The 19023-nt window shown below is 49.3% G+C and overlaps 1 protein-coding gene across 2 annotated transcripts in view; it reads left to right on the top strand.

Moving 5' to 3' along the window:
- CLIC6 (chloride intracellular channel 6) overlaps window positions 1–19023 on the top strand; it is a 235892-nt gene that overhangs the window by 21317 nt on the left and 195552 nt on the right. Inside the window, exon 1 of one of the 2 annotated variants that reach the window (XM_069636146.1) lies at window positions 18744–18870. The exons of the other annotated variant lie outside the window; for it this stretch is intronic. The gene's annotated coding sequence lies outside the window, so the exon portion shown is untranslated. Of the gene's footprint in view, window positions 1–18743; window positions 18871–19023 lie in introns of those variants that run through there. 2 annotated transcript variants of the gene reach the window in all.

Genomic DNA, 19023 nt, shown 5'->3' with positions numbered 1-19023 from the left:
TACCATGTACATTTTATCATGAGTGTAATCGCGAGCAGAACATTTTTTTAAGATCCCTTAATTTATATGTATTGGTGATTCTTTTGGAACCCTTTTATTTATTTATTGATGACTATGCTTTTATGGGATGTTCATACCGAAATAAACTGGAATGAAATGAAGGCGTTCACAGCTGTCACTTGCTGTAGGAAAGACAAAAGTGGGAAAATATGTTTTCGTCTTTTTAGATGGTAAATTCAATTCTTTGAGACTGCTGCTAATTCTTGGGATAATATGAGGAATTCATAATAATCAGCAGATTTCTAAACATGGGAACATGATTTGGACAAGGATCAAAACTAAGATGCCCAAATATGGCACTGCAAGGGCTGGCAGCGACATTGATCACCAGGCAGGCCCTATGTTTTAGTTTGATTGATCCTAAGGGAATTTCTCTCCATCCACCATTTTATTGAGGAGAGACAGGGCCTCATTATGAGGTGGGCGGAATGGGATTAACGGCGCCGGTAATGGTGCCGGCGCCGTTAATCCCATTCCGCCCTATTACGAGGTTCCCTCGCGGGACCCGCTCTGGACGTCTGGTCACACCAGACGTCCATAGCGGTTCCGCGAGGGGACCAGGGAGCTAACAACGGGCCCGTTATTAACAGGCCCGTTGTTAGCTCCCTCCCCATTCCCATTGAGCCCTATGGGGGCTCGAATGGGAATGGGGAAGGACCGGGTCCTGGTTCCCTGAAGGAGGAAATACCGGGCCCTCCAAAGTCGGAATGCCCGGTATTTTCCCATTCAGGGAACCCGGACACGATTTTGGAGGCAGCCATGGCCTTATTAAGGGCATGGCTACCTCCAAAGTCGTAATGAGGCCCAATCACTAACCATGCTAGAGGCTAGAATTTGATTCCCTGATAGTTTCATTAGAATCTTTATTTTGTTTGCCTAGTTAGTAAGTAGTCAGCCACTTTGATATATAGATTGGCCAGGGAGTGTACATACAAATTAAAATAAAAGAGGTGGTAGGGAAGACCCATGAGGGACCCCTTATTGCAGGGGCTTTTGATCAAAGGAAAAGGCACCAAAATTACACTGACAGAACGGTTGATGAGGAAGTAACAGATCTAGTTTAGGACAGTGGGCCTCATTCCGAGTACGGCGCTAACCAATGGCGCTATTAACGCCTTGGTTGACGCCGTACCCGGACCGGCAGCGCCTTGGTGGATGGCGGAATTACCGCCCCATTCCAAGGTTGGCGGGGCGGTAATTCCCCATTCACCAAGGCTCTTCCCCATTCCCAAATGAGCCCCCATAGGGCTCAATGGGAATGGGGAAGATGCAAATAACGGTGACCGTTCATTACGGTCACCGTTATTGGCTTGGAGGCCCCTTTGCGCCCTCGACTTTAACACCTGCTCAAAGCAGGCGTTAAGGGCGAGGGCGCAAAGGGAACTCGGAATATGGCAGTAAGGGATTACCGCCACCGGTCTCGTTACCGGTGGCCGCTATCCCTTACCGCCATACTCGGAATGAGGCCCAGTGTCCTGAACTCCTTGGGACTGAATTTGGGTTGGCAGGATTTGATGACGGATGGTTTTGATAGCCATGGAACGGTTGAATAGCATCAAGATCCCGCACCGCCTCCATCCACTTCCTCACTGATCGGAACCACAGCGGTCGTAGTGAACAGCACAGTGGTCCGGCCTGGTCTGAAACCAAATTTGGATTCTTTCCACCCACTCAGTGTCTCATTTATGTTCTCCATTAAAGATGCCTGTTCATGAACCTCATAGTTGCAGTAAACATTTATCAACAACACCTGCAAATCACCTCCCTTCCGAGTTAGACATACTGCCAGAATTCCTTGCACAGCTTTGTCCACTATTTCTAGTTTCGCTATAATACCGTTTTTTACCTCGATAAGGAGCCCACCATTTGGTCTGCCAGCATGTAAGGCTAGGACCCAGAATTTGCACTCGCTACTAGCCACTGGCGAGAGTGACAATTGACCCTTGATGAATAAGAAATGATGTGCTACAACGTGCATGTGGACAATTCAGATGGGAAAAGACATTGTTATGCCTTCTAGTAGCTTGTAAATTAAAATGTGTACCCTGGTAATCGCACCATATGTGTGGTAGAGGTAGTACTGCCGGAAAGCCTATAAGTAGCAGCAGTAGATCCGGTCATTGTAGTATCAATCCATTATAGCACTACCATACCAATAGTGGTTTAAATTGTGGTATTAGTGATGTTGGTAGAGGCACATATTAACCATGACTGTGTGGGATAGGCACAGATTTACACTGTCTGTCTTTCTTAATACGCAAGACTGTCGGTTTAGCAATATCAACAACATTGCATGTTTTCCGTTGCACTCCCAATCTTTTCACTATGGGAGTTTGTGTTTTAGTGTTTTTGATGGCAATACGATCGAAATCTGCCTTTTGTCAAATGCATCACGTGCGTATTATTTGGCTCTCAAATGGCCCGGTTCACTCCAGACTCTGGTCCCTTCTGAAATGTAGACATATTCCTATGAGTCCGAACAAAATCCTACCAAGGTCAGAGTCGGTCAACTTCCTGCTAAATTGGAGCATGTTTGCGGAAAGTATGACAGAGATTACCAGATCCACTGTTAATGGTCTGTGATGAATTGTAGGGCCTCGCTGGGGGTAGTGGGGCATGTGCCCTCACCCCCTCGACCTGGTAGTTAAGGAGAGTGTTGTGGTCCAAACGCTTAGCAGGCCATGATTGGTGGGCAGAGGTTTAGTGGTCCTTCAAGTTCCCCAGGGATTTGTTCCTCTCTCACCTCCCCTTCTTTTCTGATCGCCTTTTTCTATTCTCATGCTGTGTGAGGGCATTGTCAAGGTTGGTGTAGGTGTTGGTCCTGGGGGTTACTGGATAAGTGTTTGGAAGCTTCATGTTACAGACATACGCACTGTTGCTGGTGTGATGGCTCAGCTCGGGTGAGTTGTCGCAGGGAAGAAGGTGTTCTAGGTTGAGTGGAACATGTTAAGGTGGGAGCATCAGAAAGCAGGGAGAGCAGGTGAGTTTTTAGACAGGCGTGAAAAGCCACTAAAGAAGGGTTGGGGAGCGAATAGAGGGAGGTAATGAGTTCCAAAATTGATGGGCAAGAAGGGAGAATGAACGAAAACGAGAAGAGGCACGGGGAGGCTTGCAAACAGCTGGAAGGTAAAGTAATTGTGATGGAAAAGGGAAGGGGGAGAATTCAAGGAAATGTGATCAGAAGGATAGGGTGGGGCAAGGTTGTAGAAAAATTTACAGCCAATACAGAGGAAATGGGTAGGAGGACGCAAGTCAAAAGGGAGAAAAGGAGTGCGCCAGCAGGAAGCACTGAGTCCTTGCATATGGGTCAGTTCCAGTCTCAGGTGTATTCAGGTGCTTGCAGGTTACAAACAGGAGATTTTAGGGGGATCGGCTTCTCAGGGTATGCCGGATCTCCGAACGGATGGGGTGTCAAGGTGCGCAAGGCCTCAGGGTACACATAGTTTCTGGGTGCTCTGAGGTCTCAAGGTGCGCCGCTATTCTCAGGGTGTGCGGGGATGCTCAAGGTGCACTGGGTTACTAAAGGGCGCTGTGTTCCGCAGGGGCCACTGGGTTCCCAGGGTGTACCGGATCTGTCACTCAGGGTCTCAGGCTAGTTTGGGAGTTTGAGCTGGTTCAGGATCTCAGGGTGGGGCACCGGGTCTCAGGATGCCAGAGGAGCGATGAGGCTGAGGTGTTCGCTGGGGTTGGGGAAGTAGAAAGGAAAGTGAGAGAGCGATAGAGAGAGAGGGACATACTGGCGAAGGCCCAGAGTTTTAGAGTGACTAGAGGAGGCGAGAGAGAGAGAAAAAAAAGAGAGCGAGAGAGAGACATAGAGAGAGAGAGAGAGAGAAAGAGAGGGACAGCGTGAGAGAGCATGGGGAGAGGGCAGGAGAGTCAGCACTTGAGAGTGCTTGGGGAAGAGAGAGGAGACTGAGTGCAGGAGAGCACAGAAGAAAGGGAGGGGGGACAGCAGAGCCCAGACAGAGACAGACAGACAGACTGGCAAAGGCACAGAGTCTGAGAGTGCCAGAGGAGAATAGAGAGCCAGCGCCAGAGGGTGTGGGGAGGGTCCAGAAGAGCCAGGGCCTGAGAGTGCTTGGGGAAGAAGGGAGACCGAGCACCTGCACAGGAACGGTGGAGCGACAGTGCTTGAGACTGCAGGAGAAGGCAAGGGTGATGCACCCTTGCCTTCAGGGGAGGAGGGGCAGGGGAGGAGGGGAATGGGGGAAACATCCAGCAGAACATTGCCTCGGCAGCACGACCCAGCAAGCTTCTCCCAGACCACGGGCTGAGGGGTCCTATTTATCCCCCTTTCCGCCCTGCACCCACTGATGGCAGTGTATTTCCAGATGGGGTGTTACCTTGGGAGTGATTCTTACCGCTACAGTCAAATTACCCCTTGCTTAGCTATATAACTTTGACAAGGGTGCCCAGGGATCCCTGGCCGGTGCTTGAACATCTCTTTGGGCAGAAAGCAGGTATGGTGGACATTCCAAACCCACCGGTTCTCAGGTAGGGGGCTCTGGGATCCTTTTGGGCTTACTGCACAAAACACCCAGACTTGCTTGTAGTGGAAAAGGTCGCTTTAATGTGACAGGCCAAAGCTCACAAATCAACGCTAACCTGGCCCCTGGCCTTACAGACTAACAAATCTGTTTTTAACAACTTGCCAAATAAATGAATAATCACACATTTCAATTCCCCCAACAATTAAATAAATAAGTCAGTTTAAATTCCTCCCTACCTATCCCTTGCTCCCTACCGTCTCCTTACCATCTTCTCCAGCCTTCCTTCCCGCTTTCTCCCATCTTCTCCCCAGGGCATTGCCCCTCCATCTTCAATACCTGTTCCCCCTCTTTGCACCCCCCGGGTAGCCTGTTCGTGCAGACAGCACCACCCCCATCCTTTCCTGCGCTATTCCCCCATTGTGCTTCCCTCCCCCTCATCCAAAGGGGCCATGCCCCCGGCATCCAAAACTTCATACCACTTCAAATCCCCTCTACACCAAACTCCTCATTCCTATGACCTGGAGCCAGGCTGACCTGTCACATCAGAAACAAAACCTTACAACATAACTTCCCCAACTAATGCCCCAGCCTGTCACACGAAACCTACCAGCCCCCCCAGGCCCTTATAACCTCCTACCAAAAGCCCAGAAACCCGTTGTAGGGGGAAAAACGAAAAACCCCAATAAAACCCCCCCTCTCCCAGCAATTCACACCCTTACCAGGCCCTAATAAAGTGGGTGGGCGGGCGGGGACAAACGCTCGTCCTAAACCATCGCCTGCTCTCGAACCTTCCTTGCCCCCTTAAATATCCGGCGGGGCTCTATGCGCAGGCCAGCTCGCTGTCCTGTGCAGCGCCCAAAACAACCCCGGGGGGAAACGCTTTGCCTTCCCCCCGGTTCCCCATTTGGGCTTACTGCACAAAACACCCAGACTCGCTTGTAGTGGAAAAGGTTGTTTTAATGTGACAGGCCAAAGCTCACAAATCAACGCTAACCTGGCCTCTGGCGTTACAGACTAACAAATCTGTTTTTAACAACTTGCCAAACAAATGAATAATTAAACATTTCAATTCCCCCATCAATTAAATAAATAAGTCAGTTTACATTCCTCCCTACCTATCCCTTGCTCCCTACCGTCTTCTTACCATCTTCTCCAGCCTTCCTTCCTGCTTTCTCCCATCTTCTCCCCGGGGCCATGCCCCTGCATCTTCAATACCTTTTCCCCCTCTTTGAATCCCTGGGGTAGCCCGTTCGTGCAGACAGCACCACTGCATCCTTTTCCACGCTATTCCCCATTGTGCTTCCCTCCCCCCTCATCCAAAGGGGCCATGCCCCTGGCACCAGAAAAACCCTCTCCTCTTTCTGCCCCACCTAAACTAAACTTGCCTCTACTTCAAATTTGTGTTATGTCCTGGACCGCCCACGTTGCCCCCTGATTCACTAACTATTCCCATAAACCGATAGATGCACTCCCTCCTCTTGAAACGCAGAACCCTCACACAGCTGTGGCCCTGAGCACCAGCACTTGTGCCCCCACCACCATAACACCCCCACCTACCAGTTAAACTTCTTCGTAGACCCACCCCCTGCCCCTTCAAATACCATCCCTGTGAAACCCTCCTCAGCGCCAACTCTGTCCAACAACCTTACCTTGAGCCCCACCCCCAAAAACCAGCTAGGTCTCCTTTTATTTCTTGTATCAAAGCTACTCCTCATTAATTTACTAAGCCATGACCCCTGCGTGCACTATAAATTCCTTCAGAACCCCATGACACTCCCTTCCTCCCGCCAACATGGACAGCAAATAGACCCCTCTATGCCCCTTATCTCAATAGAACACGGTTATGACTGCATCCTCAGTTATGCCAAACAATCCGGTCTCTCTCCCACATTCCCTGCCCAATAACTCCTTCGCTGGATGCAATTCCACGTCTACGACAACTGACCTCTCCTTCATGCCCCCATCTGCAAAAGAAAATAGTTATGAGTCTCTCTTCGCCATTGGCAAACCACCCCCACTGCACCTGCCCTCGTTCCCACTCTGCCCCAATTTCAGGAAAACTCTACTTATATCCCCTGAACTTCCCTTATCCCAGCAACCCACACCCCCCTTTTCCCCCTTCTCTGCTAGACCCCCTCCAACTACCTTCCCAAGGCCTCCTGCCAACCTCCTTCAATCCCCACCTTTGCTCACTCCCCCACTTCCTCCAAAACCTCCTCCCGACCCCCTAATACCTGTGCTGCCAGCACTGCCAACCCAAACTTATCTCTTAAAACCACCCTTCTTTTCCCCCCATGTGTCTCCCCCAAGACAACCCATCCTCACCTGACCAACTCCTTACTCCCACTGTGGAAACACCCCCCCGGCCCTTCCACTTAGACCTCCTTCCTCCGCTATCCTATTACCCTCCCGCTCACACTTGCCCCCCACCCTCCATCACCTTACCACTAGTGCACCATGTTACCCACACTGCACCAGGGGCCCACATGCACCCCCGTCCATGCAGGCCCATCCCCTCATTTCACCTCTCCGCCACTGCACCAGGGGACAAACCTGCGCCCCCGTCCATGCAGTCCAATCCACATAACCTGCTCCTCAAGCACCTTGTGTCCATTCCACCAGGTTTCCCAACTGCACCAGGGGCCCTCGTGCACCCCCGTCCATGCAGTCACCTCTCATCATTTCCCCCCCCCACTGCACCAGGGACCCTGGCACACCACCGTCCATGCAGTCCGTTCCTCCTAACCTGCCCTCTCATGTACCTTCTCGGCACCCTTCCTCATCGAGTTCCTCTCTCCTTCTGCTCCTCCTCGAGCACCAACTCTGATATAATCCCCCTTCTTTATTTATTATTATTATTATTATTATTGTTATTGTTATTATTATTATAATTATTATTTTTCTTTTCATCTTTGCCAATACTGCAACTAAACCAAGCCGAACTTACAACTTCTACTACCTCACCTGCCAGGTTCCTCCAGTGATGTAAGTACTGAAATCCCACCCTTGCGCGTGCCCTTTCTCCTGCCCCTTATGCAAACCGGCGCTACTACTGTATGCTCGAAATTGCGATATCCGCTTAACCTCTGTGAATCTCTATGTATTTATTCTGTGCCGCTATAACCCTCTCAAGTCCCCAAAGCCTGCTCACCGGTCGTGCGGCAAGCGCAAGGGCCCCGCCACCGTCTTCCACACCCTCCTCATGACAGCCACCACCCGCTACCTTAACGTCTGCCTCCTACTCCCTTGAAATCACCCCCGAACCTCTCCCCTAATCTTGCACCCCCCCAACCTTTCCGATAAACTGTGGCCCACCTCCAGAAACCCCAACTTTAACTGGCATACGGTCCCCCCCCCCCACATCCTTTCCCGTTCCTCGCCCTTTCCCACTGTCACCTGCCTGAAAACAATGCGTGATTGGATGCCGACCCGTGCATTGCTGCACTCATGTTTAAATTTGCACATCGCCCTCGTGCAGCCTTCTTTATTGAACACCCAACATGCTGCTGAGGTCTGACCTCTGCCTCCTCCCCCAGCCCCTCATGGGTGGGATGACCAAGAAAGGGCCGGTAAGGCACTGTCAAACCACTCGCTGTGTGTAACGAAGCTGGCCTCCTTGGCGCCATCCACTGCAGCCACAGATCCATGTTGATCTCACCCCAGACCGCCTGGCTGTCCTCTGCCATCCTCGTCCCGAATTCCTTGTCATAACGCACCCATGCCAAACCCCCAAAACTTGGGAATGTCTTCCTAATCACATCCATATACTTCAACAATGCCACACACCTCTCTGGGAATTTGTCACAATAGACACTTGCATAGATGATAAAAGCCGACGTCCAATTCTCGATCGTCACCGGCACCTTTGGACGCGAGGCCAACTCAATCTCCTCCTCCTTAGAACACTCCTTGGCTCTCACCTCCCTGTGTAGCAGCTTCAACAGGTCCACCAATTCCCCAGCCCATATCTTATCCTTTGTTGATGTCATCAAATGCACTCCCAATGGTTTCGTATTGCCCATGTATGGCAACTTCTCCTTTCCCTTCCCCTCTGCATCCTTCTCCTTTGTAACCTGTACATCGGGTGCCACGGGCTCAATCAACCTGTCTGTCTGCACCTCCACCGAAGAAACCTTCTTCTCTGCAACCAAGGCCCCCATAGCCTGCAATCCAATCTCTCTCCTCGCCCCTTGCACCCCTGCCCTTCTTGCCTCTAACCTCATGTCCCCCCTCTGCCATGCCGCTGACACTTCCCCTTCCCGCTCACCTCTTCCTGCCCTGCCATCGCCCGCCTGCAGCCTGGCCACCAATCCACCGCTCCTCATCTCCTTCCTTACTGGGTTCCTGCTGCGGGGGAGAACATGTCAACAGTCTCACCCAGCCAGTTTCCCCCCCAACCTCTCGCCTCCCACCCTCTTGCTCCTGGCTTTCCCCTTCCCACCTTAAACCTCTTCTCGCCCTATCCCTCCTCCTTACAACACTGTACCCTTCATCCTCCCACTGCCCCAAGTATTCTTCCACCCCTTCCATCATCCCCCATGTAATACCATGGCTGTTGCGAGCACTTGCTCGGAGCGTGCAGATCCTCCTCTTGTGAGCCCGGGGTTTCCTCCCCGCCACTCCTTAGGCGTCTTCTCAGTGGGGCCGTGGAAACCCCTTCCTGGTCCTCTTCTCTCGGGCGAGGGGTCCTCTCCTCCACCATTCTGTTCTCCGGGCTAGGGGCCGTACTGCGCCCTCTAGTCTGTCCTCGTGACTCCTGTGCAGGGGCCGTTCTTAAACCCTCCCCCAACTCCATCTCCGGAACAGCGGGGGTTTACTTTACCCTAAATCCTCCTAGCTGGGGAGGCCGTACCGCACCTCTCCCTTTCCTCACTAATTGAAGGGGACCGCTCTCTCCTTCTCCCACCTGCACTCTTCTGCAGGTATTTTCCTCTCTTAGCCCTCTGCACTGCCGCCCCTCTCTGCACCCCAGCAGTCTCCCTCTGCCCCCCTACCCGCCCTGCACCTTTTTGTGACCTCCTCTCCTCCACTTCTTTCACCGGGTCCTTGTCCCCCAAACCCACACCTAACCCCTCTCGCACCCCTCCTACACCTTTGGGCGCTCTCCTGGTAATCTCCCTCCTGTTCCTCCTGCCCCCTGTCTCCCAGACCTCCCCTCTGCCGGCCACAGGGCTACATGCCACCACTGCCGCAAGAGCCCCATCCGCTGCCGCTCTCCGCTGCAGCCTTTCCCCACTGTCCACCCTTACACCCATAGCCTCTTCCACCACCCCCTCAAGCTGGGCTTTTGAAGCCTTGCTAATAATTTCCAGAGCCTCCCTCAGGTCCTGAGCATCCACCACACCCTTCTTCTTTGCGCCTTGTCCCACCATCCTGACGCAGCAGCACTGCTACCACGCGTGTACCTATCTGATGCTCCTCCCCAGAAATGGCCCCCGAGCCAAATAAATGCCCCCTTGCGAGGCCTGCCCTAAATAGGGAGGGGTTGACAAAGTAGGCTGCTGCCCACCACACCCAAAACACCAGCTCCAAGGGGGCCCTGCTGTAGAAGTCTCCTGGCCTCCTGCTGTGCTTAACTCTCTTATTAATCAATTTTAGTAATGGTCTGCTTTTCCCTTATATATATTTATTTTGTTTTCAATTTTTTTTAAATATATTGCCCCCAGCCCCAAACCGCTGAGGACCACCAGATGCGTGCACCACGTACACTTGAAACACGCTAAACACGGCTCCTACTTCATTTACAAACTGCGTGTGCGGCCCTTTAAGGGCTCTGCACCGCCCCAAGGCGGCTGCCCCGCGTCAACGCGCACATCCGTGAACTTAGCCTGCCCACCCACCCAACAGGACGCAAGCAGCCCGGTAGCTCCAGCCGCCAACAAAGCCCTCGCACTCAGCTGCTCCTTTCACCACAATATGCCCACCAGTATTGGAAACCTCTGCCCCCCAGAGTCGCTACCCCTGCGCCCCAAACACTTAGAGGCTACGGAGAGAAAACCAAACGCCGCCCGCAAAGGCAAACCTAACACAGGGACCGCTGACCTTAAACGTACACCGAAAGAGGCGTCGCACAGCAGACGCCTGCGGATCCGCAAAGACAATGGTAAGGGTGGCTTTATCTACAGCGCACCCAGCCTATATCTTGTATGTCTAAAATTATTATTATTATTTTTTTAAATATAAACTAACCACTATGCCTACCCGCCCACCTTAAACCTACGCCTTAACCCAAAACCTGCCTCACTTACCACTAACCACCGCCATTACAGGCCCATGCAGGGAAGGCTCGGGAGAAGGCAACCAGGACAATCGCTCGTCCTAAACCGTCGCCTGCTCTCGAACCTTCCCTGCCCCCTTAAATAACCGGCGGCGCTCTATGTGCAGGCCAGCTTGCTGGCCTGTGCAGCGCCCAAAACAACCCCAGGGGGAAAAGCTTCACTTTCCACCCGTACCACACCTACTGAAGGTGAGGAAGTGGACCAACATGGATGAAACATGAAAAGATGGCTACACAGAGGCTTTGGCTTAACTGGGGTGGGGAGGCTGGCCAGGTGCACAGGGGCCAACCATGGACCACCAGGGACCGACACCAGACTGGCAGACTGGGCAGGGGTACGTGGATCATAACGTGATACAATCATAGCAATATACACAATCCATAACAATGGCAAATCAGTACATTTAGTGCAGAGAGGAACATTCCACACTCGCAGGCCTAAACATGCATACCAAGCTACAGGCGTATACATGTGTAGACACAGAGTGTCAGCCAGTCCTTAGTAAGACAGACGTTCCACAGTCGGATCTACAGCAGGGCAGAGCAACTCCAGACCTGGAGGGCCAGAAACATGTCTGGTTTTCTGGATATTCCTCATTAATATTCATGAGTGATTTGCATACAATGATTCTAAATGTCGCATGACTATGAATGTGGCAGTTTGTGAGTAACCTTGGCGTTCAAGCTGCTCACTTCTGAGGAATGCGATAAAGTCAAGTTCTTATAGACTCCACTGCGAGTGACGTAAGAATGTGTGTTCCCACGTGATAGGATTTATATAGTGCTCGGCCACCAACTGATCTAAAAAGCGGATAACATTCTCAAATAAAGTAAATAGCTGATCTCTTATTAACACATTGAGGACGTGGTCGTGGTGCCATAGAAAGATAAGGCACCGAATACACGTTCAAGGTGAGTGGTTGTTATGTGCGCCCCGGCAAGGTGTCTTTGGAGAGTATAATCGTGAGGCCGCATCATTGGACAAACAGTACCTATGACGTTATTGTACATTTGTTTAACTGCTGTATTTGAACAGCTCCAAGAAACAACCAATTGCACTGCCCGCTGGCTACTGCCCATTTTTGCAGCTAGTAAATAAAAAGCAGTTCAAGGCCCAGCTGCCTTTTAAGTTTAAATAAATATTGTGAAGGAGTTGGAAAATATCCCCATTGAAAGATACTGCAAGCATTCTGGGTCGTTTTATTATTTATGTGGCAAGGTTCATAGCTGTGTCGTGCAGTGGACACTGCACACGTTGTTTTTTTCTTTGTGACACTGTTGCATCCCCGAGCCATGACACTCCTGCAAAAACAGTGATGGGGAAGGACTGGTTCAGGCAAAGGGTCTAGCTGATACACCAACCAGCAGTGGCAGTTTGAGGAGTGAGTATCTGGCTGTGTGCATTCATTCCTTGTTTTGTGCATGCCGTAACTTCCCATCCATCACAGCTCTGCATAATGCTTGCATAATGCGTATGGGCACATAAGCAACAGTGACCCTGATTTCAAACCCCTCCCACCCGCAACACTGTAATTTCTGATGCAGCAGGTATCACAATAGGATTGCATTTTCTATGCAATGTAAAGTACATGTACACAGTTGGGCCATATTCATGGAATATTTGCCTGGTTCAAAGTGAATTTGCACTGCGAAAAGTGGCTTTCCACTGCCGACACAAACCCTGATTCATGGAACTGTGCAAAGTGTATTTTTGAAGTGCAAAGTCCGCGCATAGTCATTTTTGCAGTACAAAATGAATTTGCCCGGACTTTGCCCTGCAAAAATACACTTTGCACAGTTCCATGAATCAGGGTTTGTGTAAACAGTGCAAAGTCACTTTTTAGCAGTGCTTATTAACTTTGAACTGGGCAAATGTTCCATTAATCGGGCCCAGTGTGTCACCAGGCTTGTAAATAGCACAACGCACTGAATCCACTGTAGTGGAAATTATCTGGCTAGTTGCCCCTACCATCAGAATGAGCCTTTAACTGTTCCTTTCCATAAAGACAAACTTGTAGTCTGTCTTCTCTTTCCAATACGCCATGGAAAGAGAGAAACCTCTACAAGCCTAACTAGAGGGAACGCTCTGCTTGCAGACTGTTTTACTAGAATCTGTCCGGTGGATTAAAGGAGGGCCCTCACAGACCGTTATCCTGCCCCCATATCTCTGATGCCCCCTGTCCTTCTGCTCTGCATTTCCAGTCCCAGTTATGGCAGTGGGCCAGGGGGGTGGATGGGACGAGGGGAATTCAGAGATGACCCTGTTGCCTCCATGTCTTCTCCACCTCTGTCAGTGGGACCTGGTAGGTGACCAGGGCAGGTGAATAACAGGCTATGCTCGTGTCCACCCTTGCCACTGGCCTGTCAAGCGCCTATGTTTATAGCAGTACCTTCGATTTGATGTCAATGTTATGACTTTGATGTGCATACCTGAAACTAATTGGCAATACATGGCATATTTTTGGTAGTATTTGGGCATTTGATGGGGCTTCTTGGCATACAATGTGAGTGCTGTGACATTTTATAAAAAAATACCTTATACATGAAGGGCATTTCTGGCATTTCATGGCAATGACTGTCATATGATGTGAGTACTTTGGCATTGGTTTGGAGTACCTGGCCATTTGGTGGCAGTACATGCCATATAACCAGAGTATTCTGTCAATTGCTGTACAAGAAGAGCCTGCATACATATGTTTCTTGGCAATACATGCTATATATGGTGGGAGTATTTGGCATGTGGTGGCAGTATGTTGTGTATCGTTTATTATTAGTACCTACTTGTTGGCAATACCTGGCACATGATGGGAATACGTGCTATTTTATGGCAGTCCTTGCCATTAATTGCGACTGCCTGTTTAACTACTATACAAAACACCTACATACATACAGTCGATGGCAGCACCTGGCAAATAGTGGGATTACTGGGCACTTGGTTAGCAGTACACTATTATATGAGTACCTGGCATATGATGCGAGTACTTGCCATGTGTTGACAAAATATGGCATGCGATGGAAATACCTGTTTGAAGAAGGGAGGCCACACTGAATAAACAGGTAATTGTTTATTTCACACGGAGCTCGCCAGTCGCCCCTCTTCCTTCAGGCCGCCTTTCATCTCTTCCCAACTGCCGTTCCTCGCTGCGGTCACGCGACTCTCATTACAACCAAGCTCGAGAGCGCGCGTGACCGCCGCGAGGCACATTCCATTCTTTACATATCTTCCCCCTCAAACAGAGCAAATATACATCATGTAATACTTATAACTGTAATGTAAAACTTAACAACTATAGTTAAAATTAATCAGAGAATTTGTTTGAACCAGAATATAACAGAAAATCGACAGACTTGTACAACTTGCACTTGACCTAGTATCCTCCGTGTACATTTACATTAAAAGATACTTTAAACACGACCTGAACACTATAATGTCAAGTCTCATAATCCCTCATCCACACCGGCTTAGACCTGGCTCTGTGTAAAGAATCCTCTTCGACTCTTGACCTTTGACTATCATCTTCTCTGACCTTCCTACCTGTCCTTTCCCTGTTTTCATCCGGCACCTCTCCTCTCACCTTTTCATTAAATTTAATGTTATTCCTCTCCACCTTCCTCAACTGCTCCTCATCTTCACTCCTTTTCTCATCACCCACCTTCGCCAATCTTCCTTTCGACCAAACTTCCCCACCTTCCAGAACTACCACATTACTTTTTACTGCACATATTTTCTTAGGACCCAGAAATCTACTTTCCACACACTTGTTTACTAGTCTAGGATTTTTGACATACACTTTTTCTCCCACCTTCCAATCACGTTCCTTCACTCTCATCCTGTCATCAAACAGTTCCTTATTTCTTTCTTGACTTAATGCAATAAGTTTCATAATCTGATTTCGGTCCACATTGACCACTTTGGCCATTCCTAGCCATCCTGGACAAAGCCTTGTCCCAGGCTCCCTTCCCTTCATAGAAACAAATGGGGATACTCCCGTCACTGAATGAGGTGTAGTGACATAATTCCATGTCAGCATCCTTAATACTTCCCTCCATGGTTGCCTAGAATTCATGGCCATCTGCAGGCCCCCTTTTATGTACCTGTTAACTCTTTCAACAAGTCCATTTGCTTTAGGATTATACAGAGCCGTCCTTGTGTGTTTTATACTGTATCCTGCAAGAAACTTTTTCATTGCCCCAGACACAAATTGTACCCCATTATCTGACACAATTTCCACCGGGACCCCTTCCTTAAGAAATACTTTTTCTAAGAATCCAATCAACTCCCTTGCCGTGACCTCCCTTACAGCGTCCCACTCAAACCATTTGGAATGAAAATCCACTACAACAAATACGAACTTTAAGCCATCTCCCAGACCTGCCACAGGACCCATTATGTCCACTGCTAACTTACTCCACGGCTGATCCGGTACCACATTTGGAACTATTGGAGCCTCTCTCACCACTCTGCATTTGTCACTCGTTTGGCAAACTATACAATCCTTGACACACCTTTCTGCACACCTGTCAATTCCCGGCCACCAATAGTTCTGCCTCAATTTCCTTTTCATAGCCGCTTCTCCAGGATGCCCCTGATGAGCCAGTTCAACTAGTACTGACCTCAGGGAATGAGGAGGAACAATGCACCTTCCCCTCCTTAACCTATCCTCACATAAATGTAACTCATTTTTTACTTCCCACCAAGTATTGAATTTACCATCCAAATTTTTCCTTTCTGGCCACCCCGTAACTGTCCAACCTTTGACTAACTTGAGGTCATTATCAGAGTCCTCTTCCTTCGCCCATTCCTCCTTGCTGACCGCACTTTTTACCTCTGCTACCACTAACTCCTCCTCTGTCACTCTGTCCTCTATAGGCTCACCCTTAAGAGGCAGTCTGGAAAGGCAGTCTGCCACCACATTCCGCTTCCCTGGTAAATAGCTCACTTCAAAGTTAAAGTTTTGGAGTCCCAGACCCCACCTGCTTATTCTTGGAGAACCCGTGGCCCACCTACCACTCTCAAACATCTGAACCAGTGGTTTGTGGTCCGACCTGACCACAAATCCTCTTCCCCACAAGAAGAACTTAAAATGATTTACTGCCCAAAACATGGCCAAAGTTTCTCTTTCAATGACAGAATATTTGCTCTCTGCCCCTCTTAGCGTCCTAGACGCAAATGCTATCACTCTCTCAGTATTGTCCTTATTGTACTGCACTAACGTCGCACCCAGTCCCAACATGCTCGCATCCACTACCAATACCGTTTTGTCCTTGGGTTCAAATCTACCTATGGATGGCGCCTCACCCACAGCTTGCTTAATACACTCAAAAGCTACATCACATTCCTTAGACCATTCAAACCTCACTCCCTTTTTTAGCAACATTCTGAGAGGCACTGATACCTTGGCAAAATCCTTCACAAATCTATGATAATATTCGGCCAAACCGAGAAATGATTTCACCTGCTCTTTATCTTTGGGCACAGGTGCGCACCTTACTGCTTCCACCAAGTTCTTTTTTGGCCTCACCCCTTGCTCATCTATCTCATGTCCCAGATACTCCACCCTATGTACTGAAATCTTACACTTGCTCCTCTTCACCGTCAACCCTGCCTCCCCCAATCTGCTTAACACTTGTCTCAACACTTCATCATGTTCTTCAGTAGAACTAGCATATATCAACACATCGTCCTGGAACACAATAATGTTTTTCACTCCACTCAACACCGTCTCCATGACTCTTTGGAACACGGCTGCTGCGGACGCCAGCCCAAATGGCATCCTACAGTATCTAAATGAACCAAACACCGTGATAAATGCTGTGAGGTGTTGACAATCCTCCTTCAACGGGATCTGATGATAAGCTTGTGAAAGATCAATAACTGAAAACACTTTGGCATTGTTCAGTACTGATAGCTGATCACCTATTATTGGTAAGGGATGTCTATCCACTAGTATATTTCTGTTCAGATCTCTCAAATCCACGCATAACCTAATGTCTCCATTGGTCTTAGCTGCTACTACTACCGGTGATAGCCATTCCGAGCTTTCACTCTTCTCTATTATTCCTCTTTGGAGTAACGACTCCACTTCTTCTTTGAGTTTCTCATTCAATCCGTGAGGTACTGGTCTCACCTTGTGCACCTTCGGACTGGCCCCTGCCTTTAATTGAATTTCATGTTCAAAACCTTTCAACAATCCCAGTTCCTCCTGAAACACCATGGGATACTCTTTTTCCCATTTATCCTTCAATTCAGCTACATCAACTGGTCTCTCCGCATTTGCCTGTATCCTGATTCCCAATTTCCACTGTTCTTCCCATCCCAGAAGTGAAGAACCTTCTTGAGTAACGTATATCTCTGCTTCACAGCTCCTCCCTTTGTACTTGATGGAAGCTCGGAACATCCCTATAATTCCAATTTTAACATTTCCATATGCATACGGCTCAATATTATGCTCCTTTAATTTTGTCACGTCTCCTTGCATGCAGCTCAAGAATGTCGCCTTGGACATTAATGTCCACGGTGAGCAACTGTCCACCTTCATTGTCACCACTCTTCCATCAACCATGAATACATCGGTGGGTGCCCCTCCCTTGCTTGATACTTCTGTTACTTCCAATACATGCTTTGTTTGGTTGATCCTTCCCACTTCTAAATCTTCACCTTGTTCCGCCATTCTTCCTCCTGCTTCAATGCTCTGCACCGTCCCTGATTCCCTACACACTCTCGCGAAATGCCCTTTCTTTTTGCACTTTAAACACGAGATGTTCCTGGCTGGACAAAACATGCTTGTGGAAATATGACGGTTACTACCGCACTTGTAGCATTTGATTTCTTTGTTGAAGCCAGTCTTGCGAAATCCCTTCACAGCAGCCACTTCTCCCTCTGACTTGTCTCCCTTCATAGTGGTCATATATTTATGGGTCTGTTCCATACTCCTTGCCATTTCTATGGCCAACTCCAGTGATGCATCCTTTGATAGTAACCTCTCTTGTATCTTTATGTTATTTGTGCAACGGACTAATTGGTCCCTTATAAGAGAGTCAGTGAGCGGCCCAAATTCGCACGTATGACTAAGAGACCTCAATGCTGCAATGAAGTTTTCCACCGGCTCTTGTGGATCTTGTATTCTTTGGAAGAACTTGTGTCTCTCAAATGTTATATTTTTCTTGGCCTCAAAATGGACCTCCAACTTCTTTTCTGCTATAGAATACTGGTCCATCTCTCCCTGGCCTTCTTGTGGAGGATCCGGTAATCCATCATAAACACTTCTGCCTTCGGTTCCCAAATTGTGCAGCAGGATTGCCTCATTTCTTGCTGCTGCAAACTTATCCCCTCCAATGGCAATCAGGTACGTGTCAAAAAGCTTCTTCCACCTATCCCACCTTATAGGTGGAGCACCAGGTTCTGACAGGAACGGTGGCGGAGGTGACATACTTGCCGCAGCCATTTTCTTGTACTTAGTGGCTTACTTTCCAATTTTCGCCCTTGGTGTAACTTTACTTTTGTCTCCAATACTTTCTGCCAGTCTCCTGTGCTGTCCTTTTAGTTGATTCTTATATATGAATAGTATTTATTCACAATATTACAGTCTTACTTTGACACACCATATAATTCAGACTATGCCATTGCTTTACTGTCCTCTGGGAGGCAGTCTTCCTGTGCACCCTACCAGCCACTGGGGTTTCACCTCTACACAGAATTTTCTTTCCTTGCGCCTCCTCTCTGGCTATGCCCCCAACCCCCCCTCTCCCTGCTCCTCACCTTAGTGTCCAATGAGAGGGGGAGTGGGCAGCACCCACCAGGACAGACAGCCTTTCCTTGTGTGGCCGTTCACGTGAGAGTGGGGAGAATGTCCCCCTGCAGCGCCACGCTCCGAGGCACTGCGGAGACAGCTGCTCTTCAGGCCCCCTCCTCTCCACCGGCTTCCTCCTGTTACAGCTATAAATAGCACATTCCAATACAAAGGAACGTCGCTAGGCTCCTCGGCAAGCTCCGTGTGCCCCCTCGTCGCCACTTGAAGAAGGGAGGCCACACTGAATAAACAGGTAATTGTTTATTTCACACGGAGCTCGCCAGTCGCCCCTCTTCCTTCAGGCCGCCTTTCATCTCTCCCCAACTGCCGTTCCTCGCTGCGGTCACGCGACTCTCATTACAACCAAGCTCGAGAGCGCGCGTGACCGCCGCGAGGCACATTCCAT

Source organism: Ambystoma mexicanum, chromosome 7p, assembly GCF_040938575.1.
Source record: "Ambystoma mexicanum isolate Mex_15411 chromosome 7p, UKY_AmexF1_1, whole genome shotgun sequence".
NCBI lineage: Eukaryota > Metazoa > Chordata > Amphibia > Caudata > Ambystomatidae > Ambystoma > Ambystoma mexicanum.
Note: the sequence above shows the minus strand (reverse complement) of the source record. Positions and strands in the feature narration are given on the sequence as shown.